Below are 8599 nucleotides of genomic sequence, written 5' to 3'. Positions count from 1 at the left end.
TATTTCTAAACTAATTTTCAAAGATTCAAACTTTATTTCTTTTAGGTTTAATTTAGGATCATTAGTTAATTAATATTAATTGGTCATATTCTGAATCTAGTTCAATAATTTTCTATGTTTTATTTATATTCTTCCTTTTATTTTACTTAGTTTATTTTGTTTATTTTCTAAATACGATTCCATAATTAAAACCAAATCATTTGCCTTATTAATCAACTCTAACAACCAACCGGATGTGACTTTCTCAGTCAGAATCCGCCTAAGAGCAGACGCATGAAGTGTTGCACCTCTTCCAGAGAATGCACCTTCTGCTGCGCCTACTCCCATTCAGTTTCTGCCTCTGTATTCATTCCTGTTTTGACGTAGTGTATATATTAATCGACTATTATTCGTATTATCACCTATTTAGCTATATTTTGAGTCTTTTAATTTATTTTGTCATTATATCCTTATTTATTTTATCTTCTTTTCTCTTTCAATTAATTTCCTTTTCTTTTAAATTTTCTTTTATTTCTTTCCTAAATCCCGTATTTGGCATTTACATAATGTACATTATTCAGTTTTAAATTATATTTTATTCTTTTGTACGCTCATTCCGATGTAATTAATCTAACTCCAACTTTGATCCAATTAAGTGCTAAAATTGTTTGTTCACCGAGTTAGTCTAATTTCACATGCTAGGTTTAAAACGTGGATGTTGCATTGCATGCATACAATTGACAACATATCGAGTATAAATAACTTCCCGGATCATTAGTAGAGGCCGCTATCACTACACCAAATCTGGCAATCAATAAGGAGCGTATCACAACGGTTTAATGCATTTAATAATGACACTTAGATTACCGTTTTAAAAATATTGGCGGAAACCTAGGCTGCGCTAATAAGAATAACGGTTTCCCTCGAAAACCGTTGTTATTATAATGTGACAACGGCTGCTTAACAAACTGCTGTCAAAAACGTTTTAACGGTTTCCAAAAACTCGTTATAGAATCACTCTTATCAACAGTTGTTAGAAAACTGTTACCAGTTTAAGAAAATGGCATTTCGAAATCTGTAACTAACTTAACACCAGCAACGGTTTGTGGTACCGGTTGTTATGTTATAGCTATGGGTTTTTTTTGTAACCGTTATTAATTTGTATTATAAAATAACGATTTTTCAATTAAACCGTTGTCAGTATTTGATTAGATTTTTCAGTTTGACTACTGCATTCAAAACTTTATCAAAACTTTAATAAATATTTAATTTAACCAATAATATTCAATTTGACCAAAATAATTCTATAAATATGTCTTGATAATATTTTAGGTCAAATTCTAAATGATCAAACATTTACTCTTTAATGTCTCTCTTTAAAAAATATGGTTGGTGTATCGGAGCTACAATCATATTCTCGTTACGCACAGGCTTTTACTTCCACTCTACATAATCTCCCGGTTCATTATGATGTGAATGGAAAGGGTTTAAACCCTAATGTTGGGTGGTTGACGCAAATGTTTCATGACTCCAGTTTCACCGTGAGTAAAATAGTTTCCCTGTGTCTACAAACAAGCAAGGTTTAGTAGGCTTCGCTTTTATCGTGTTTGACGAAGCCAACTGCCATGACAGTTTTCGTCAGGCAAGAAAATTAGGGGCAAGATTTGCGGGGAAGATGCGGGGAAAGAGGACTTCTATTCAGATGATAAACAATAAGGCCCTTATCTATCGGTTGCGACCCATCTTGATCATCATCTGCTGAAACATTACAGGAAGCATCACATTCTTGCCATTGTGCCTATGTCATGGGAGAAAGAGGTCATTCGACCTGCGCTTCCCGGTGATAATGAAGGGTCGATCTATGACTTGCTCTATACCGAAATTCACGATGAGTATCCTAATACTTCATCAGATTCTAATAATTAAGTCTTTAATTATTATCTGGCATTATAAGTTGTATTTGGATTATGATGGTGTTTTGAATTAATGTTTAAATATTTATGTTTTTTGTTACCCATCCTCTGGAATTCAGACACAATATCACCAGAAAAATATCTAACTTTTATTATAATGATTTAGGTTTTTAGGAGTACACTAAAAATATCAAGCTAACGATATTTATCACGTAAAACAAGCGTTGACAAACGTGAAAAAGGAAATGTGTAGTGTTTAGTTGAATGGAGGGAGTATCTTTTTTGTTATCCCATCCTCTGGAATTCAGAGACAATATCACCATATATGTCTCTTTCACCTTCAGCCCAATCCACAAAGTCGTTTCCCATTCCAACGACACTGTCCCCTGCTCGGCACTACGACCTTGGCAGTGCAGAATCGGAAGTAGTAGGAGACGGTCATATTCATTCGCAGCCCATAAATATGAGCCTACCAGCTCCTCACCCCCGCTAAAGTCGATGAGGGCGCGCGCACCGCTAGAAGCCATCATGCGCACATTGTCCGGGTAGATAGTTTGAACCAAATTCAATCCGGCTAACCGAATCTAACCTATTAATCAGTCAAGTCTATACGAGAGTATAGCCTTTCCATGCCCATCCTCTATATACGGGATATTGTGAATGATGCACGTAAAGGGTTTAGCGTGCATAATTCTACGTGGGGGTCCTGCAAGAGGTTCATATGATGCTTCATCATCATCATCATCATCATCATCATCATCATCATCAGCGGATGAATAATATGAACCACTATAAGTTGATGAACTTGACGACATAATCGATGTGGAAAATTAATGAAGGACTAGCTTTTTTTTTCGAAAGAGAAAAAATTATAATTCTACTTATAATGAGTTTGGGTTGTATTGAAAACGGTATAATAAAATAATAAGAATTGGAACCGGTATAATAAGATAAGAATTGGAAACTTAATAAGTTAAGAATTGGAAAGTGAAAACGGTACGAGTTAAATAAGAATCGGTTAACTCTACCGTTTTAAACATATAAACTGAAAACGGCTATCCAAAAAACGGTTGTCCAATGAGTAAGAAACCAACGGTTTTAAAAAAACCGGTGTCCAATTAGTAAAAACAAAACGGTTAACGAAAAACTGTTGTCCAATGATTAAAAACACAATGGTTGCATGCCCTGTAATTTTTGTTATTTGAATAATGCATGCCTCGTAATTTTTACTTTTCCTGATTCAAAGTTGTAGTATTGATCGTTTGACCATATCTATAACACAAAATCATAACGGTTCTTTGTTAAGCCGTTATCATATTACATATATAAAAACGGTTGGACAGAACCCGTTTTAAAATAAATTATTTAATTATTTATGATTTTCCAGTGTTTGTGATTTGAGTAATGCATACCCTGTAATTTTTACTTTTTTTGATTCAAAGTTGCAGCATTGATTGGTTGACCGTATGTATAACACAAAATGATAACGGTTCTTTGTTAAGCCGTTATCATATTACATAAATCAACAACGGTTATTTTAAAGACGTTGTCATATCACACCAATAAACAACGGTTTTTGTTATAATCGTTGTAAATACAGATCCAATGTAAAAACAGACAAGTTTTTGGTTTTTCCAATGCATGGCCTATTATTATTGGTTGTTTGACCATTATTCACCTCATGCATTGATGTGACCAATATTTGAGCATATTTAGTCCCCGAATTAGCCTCGTCCCTATGATTTTTAGTGCATAATTGGGTCATTTACTATCATTAGTCTTTCATTTTGCATATTCTTTGAGGTTTTGATCCCTTGGTAGGAAAGGAGTAAGAACGTTGCATTTTTGTGGCAAAATGTAGCTAAATTGATCGAATCTAATGACCAAGCATCAAAGTGAAGACAAGGCTAGAAGGCCTATGTAAATAATGAAGTAAATGGGCAATGATGAGAAGATCCTTGCATCTCCAACAAAATCCTTGAGGATTGTTGGAGGAAAAAAAGAAGAGAAGCTTGCTGGGCTACTATCCGGGCGTCGTAGCCACGGAACGAGCGTCCTAGTTGGCTACAATCCGAGCGTCCCATAGCCAGTCCGCTCGTCCTGACCCTCCACAATCCGAGCGTCGCATCCCTCAGACCGCTCGGATTCCTTCCTAGTGCAGCACGTCTGTCCCTCAGTCCGCTCGGGATGAGCATATTCTTTGAAGACTAGCGAAGCGGAGATGAGCATCTCCTTCGAGAGGAGCACTTCCTCAACTTTTCTCACGGGTCTTAATCGTCATTTAAGCCCTTAGTAACCCTAATTTATGTACCTAATCCTTAGTATAAATACCCCATTGTACTAATTAGATTATCATCCAATCTTAATATCCTTCTTATGCTCTTTTTATGTTATAATCTCATCTTAATCTTGTAATCAACTCTTAATTAAGCATTAATACAAATCTCATTTCCTTAATTTCTCTATTGTTCATCCTTTATTTTGGGTAATTGAAGATTATTTGGGTATTATTGGGAGATTGACAACCTTCCATCAATCATCAAGTACTTCTATTATTCTTTGCTTATTATTTTGGAATCATCATTAGGTATAATTCTCTTAAACCCTTTTTAATTATTGTTAATCATTTCCATTCATTCATCATGTTTTGCCTTGTTAATATGATTGACATCCTTGTTAGCATGATAAACTTGATAATGAGTGAGTAGTCTCTTAATTAGGGTTAATGGGGAATTAGGGAAAACCAACATGGGGGATGATTCATGCTTAATATAATATGTTCACATAATTTATTTGCTTGCTTGTTGTGATCTCAACTTATGCACATGTTATGTTTGATTAAATGTGAGCCTATGAATCCTTGCATTTTTTACCCATCACTTACCTTTTCAATGAGACTTGTAAGACATAAACCAACTCGAGTCTCATTAGACCATGCATATAGTTGAGTCGGGAGGATTAAGTCAACTTGTAGGTGTTGTACAATCTAATCGATTCGGCTCCGGGACCCAAACCTTCCTAGGATTGTAAGATATAAACCAACTCGATCCTATCACAACAATAATTGCTTGCTTATAATTTGAGAATATGTTTGTATGATCAATTCCCATGTATCCCCTATGAACTCATGACACCCTAGTGCTTTTAATCAATCGTTTACATCTCATTTTAACCATCTTGCTTGTTTATTTACATTGTTATTTAGTTTAGTGATCTCTTATCCAACCCAAATTGTGACACCCTTAGACACGACCATTTGCAATCGAAAATCCTACATCAATACCCGTCCCTTGGGATCCGACCTTTACTTACCTCTTTACTAATAGTAGAGTAGTTTGTGAAGTTATAAATATTGTTTTGGTCTAGGTAACTTTTGACGATGAGTAACAAAACCGACGAACCAAAAATGGCGCCGTTGCCGGGGACGGTGTTAACTTGATTTGATTTTCTTTGATTGTTCTTAGTTGTATCTTTATTTGCCTTGGGGAAGTAAAACTCCTCAAGGTTTGTTCTAATTGTTTTCAAGTTGTTTGATATTTTGCATGTCTAGAAGATCACAAGATAACTTGTTACCCATTGATCACGAAATTGAAAGAACTTTGACAAACAATAGAAGACTTGCTAGAAATACTTTGATAGGTATTGGTGAGATTGTGGATATTCAACCAAACAATATTGAGTTCATCAACCCTTTTGCAAGAGAAGGAGAGGATAACCCAACACATAACCCACCACAAAAGTCAACCCACAATGCCTAAATTTTCATCACATTCCGTACCAACCGAGGAGAACTTACCAAATGGTACTCCCACACCACAACATTTGACCGGTAATTTCATTGCAAAATCCGCATTTATCCAATTAGTTGAAAGAAGATAACCCAACACATAACCCTCATTCTCATATGGAGACTTTTTGTGACTATTGTGATGCGATTTCTCAAACCGGAGTAACTCAAGACCAAATTCGATGGGTCTTATTTCCTTTTTCTTTGATTGGTACCGCGAAACAATGGCTAAAGAGCCTTGATAAGGCTACTCTTGGTATTGACTCTTGGAAGAAACTGGCACTTGCTTTCTACAAAAAATTCTATCCTCCGGAAAAGACTAACATGCTAAGAGCCCAAATCACGGGGTTCAAACAAAGGGACGAAGAATCTTTGTATGAAGCTTGAGAGCGCTTCAAAGGAACTTGTCACTCATGTCCTCATCATGGACTTAGCGAGTGGTTCTTGGTACAACAATTTTGGAATGGTCTTTATGAAGACTCTCGAAACATTATCAACATGGGATCAAATGGTATGTTCACCGAAGTTTATGATAGTCAAACATGGAACAAGATTGAGGAAATGACGGTCCATAACTCACAAAATAGTAGACCTCAGAAGGCTACTAGAGGAGGAAAGCATGAAGTGGACTCTATTACTCAATTGGGTGCTCAACTTAGTTCTCATATTGATACCATTAATTTGAAGTTTGAGAAGGCTATGGCTAAACTTGAAGAAGGATCCAAATCACCTAAGCAACATGTTAATGCCATGGTGGCATCTTCATCAATTCCAAGTGGAATATGTGAGAGTTGTGGAACTTTGGGACATGACCAAAGTGAATGTAGGGGAACAAGTGAACAAGTGAATGCTTTCCAAGCATACAAGAATGGTACCCCTTATTCTTACTATTACAATGAAAACACCAAATTCCATCCCAACCTTTCATGAAAAAGCCAAAATGTTTAAAACCCTCAACCAACATACACCCCACCTCCAATGAGAAACCAAAATCAAAGACCTTTTTACAACCAAAACCAAGGTTACCAAAATCAAACTCCATACACTCAATCAAATGACCAAGGTTTTGATGTTCAAAAAGCGGTCCTCCAAATGCAAAAAACCAACAAGAGTTTTTCACTCAAATGCAAAAGGATAGCCAAGCAAAAGACATCACCATTAACAACATACTAACTCACACAAAGATGTTGGAGACCCAAATGTCTCAATTAGCATCTTCAAGTTCACAAAGACAAAATGGACAAATACCACCTCAAGGTAATCACCCAAGACAAGAATCGGTGAGTGCCATCCATTTGAGGAGTGGTACAAGGTATGAAGGGCCGAACAGGCCCGTTGATGAAGATGTTGTGAATTCTAGTGACAAGGAAAGAGTTGTTGAAAACCCTAAAGAAGAAGAACCCATCATTCAAGAAGTTTCAAAGAAGGATGAAGAGAAGGCCAAAGAGAAGGAGCCTATTGTGATTAGACTTCCTTTTCCAAGTCGTCAAGCTAAGCCTAAGTTTGATGACCAACTTGGAAAATTCATGGAGATTGTGAAGAATTTGGAAGTCTCAATTCCATTTACGGAATTAATCAATCATGTTCCGGCCTATGCAAAGTATATGAAAGATATTCTTACGAAGAAGAAATCAATCCGGAAGCTTGAGAGTATTGCTTTCACTAAAGTGAGTAGTGCCATCCTACAAGGAAGTTCACCTCCAAAACTAAAGGATCCGGGAAGTTTCTCCATTCCATGCACTATTGGCGACACCACGATCAACAAAGCTTTATGTGACCTTGGGGCAAGTGTGAGTGTTATGCCGTATTCGGTGTGCAAGAGGCTAGGAATGGGAGAACTCAAGTGCACCAATATCACGCTTCAAATGGCGGATAGATTAACAAAGACACCTTTAGGGGTATGGGAAGATGTGCCGGTAAGAATTGGCAAGTTCTTTTTCCCGGTGGATTTTGTTATTTTTGACATCGAAGAAGACTCCAACATTCCTATTATTTTAGGAAGACCTTTCTTACACACCACGGAAGCGGTGATCGATGTAAAACATGGAGAGCTCACCCTTGAAGTGGGAGATAAAACCATCACTTTCAATCTTGACAAGACAATGAGAGCTCCACGATTACATGAGCCATGTTTTATGGTTGATCACTATAGCCAGCAAGATGATATGAAGAAGTTGGCATTTCAATGCAAGAAGAAAGTGGATGATGCTCCATCAAAAGAGCAAGGAAATTGCAACAAAGAGAGCTTGAGAAGCTCACCCATGACAAGTGAAGAAGAAGGCCTCATTGGCCAAGATAAGAAAGAAGGAGAGTTGTCTTTATTAACTCATGACATTTTTAGGGATCAAGTAGACGAAGTATGCGGTCTTTGGGATGATGAGTTTGAAGGGATATTCAATCCCTATATCAGTAATACTATAACCCAAGACCACCATAAAGAACAACAAGTGTAAAGGTCTATTGAAGATCTTTATCATGACAATAAACAAGCTTTCGACTACTTTTTCAAGGTGTTGAGCAACATCAACAACACCTTGAACATCCCCCTTGACAACTCATTATTTGGATGATAGTTTGGTGGAGTCCTCCCTAAACCACCACTTGTAAATATTCTAACTCCCTAACTTCCATTTTAAATATTGTATTGCATTTTTGTCAATTTTGGATTTACATTTTTATGCCTTGATCAAGATTTTCATCATTTTGAGAGAAGTGAGGGAGGGACTAATGAGTTTATTGATGTATAGTGTTTTACCTTAGTGTGAGGATAGCAATTGCCTAGGCTATCCAAGCCTTTGTAGTGCCCCCATAACGAAGACCACAAGAAATGAAGAATGAATGACACGGGTTACGAAGCACCCACGGATGGACCTGAATCCGTGAAGAAGAGGGACAATCTGAGCGACCCGACTATGGCCCG

At 36.8% G+C, this 8599-nt stretch overlaps 1 non-coding gene across 1 annotated transcript; it reads right to left on the bottom strand.

Annotated features, from left to right (window-relative positions):
- Positions 1 to 6003: 6003 nt before the first annotated feature.
- On the bottom strand, positions 6004 to 6110 carry LOC141610271 (small nucleolar RNA R71). The gene has a single exon (XR_012528175.1). It is a non-coding gene; the product is annotated as a small nucleolar RNA R71 (small nucleolar RNA).
- Between the last annotated feature and the right edge of the window lie 2489 nt (positions 6111 to 8599).

The sequence above is a fragment of the Silene latifolia genome, chromosome 10 (assembly GCF_048544455.1).
Source record: "Silene latifolia isolate original U9 population chromosome 10, ASM4854445v1, whole genome shotgun sequence".
Taxonomy (NCBI): Eukaryota; Viridiplantae; Streptophyta; class Magnoliopsida; order Caryophyllales; family Caryophyllaceae; genus Silene; species Silene latifolia.
Note: the sequence above shows the minus strand (reverse complement) of the source record. Positions and strands in the feature narration are given on the sequence as shown.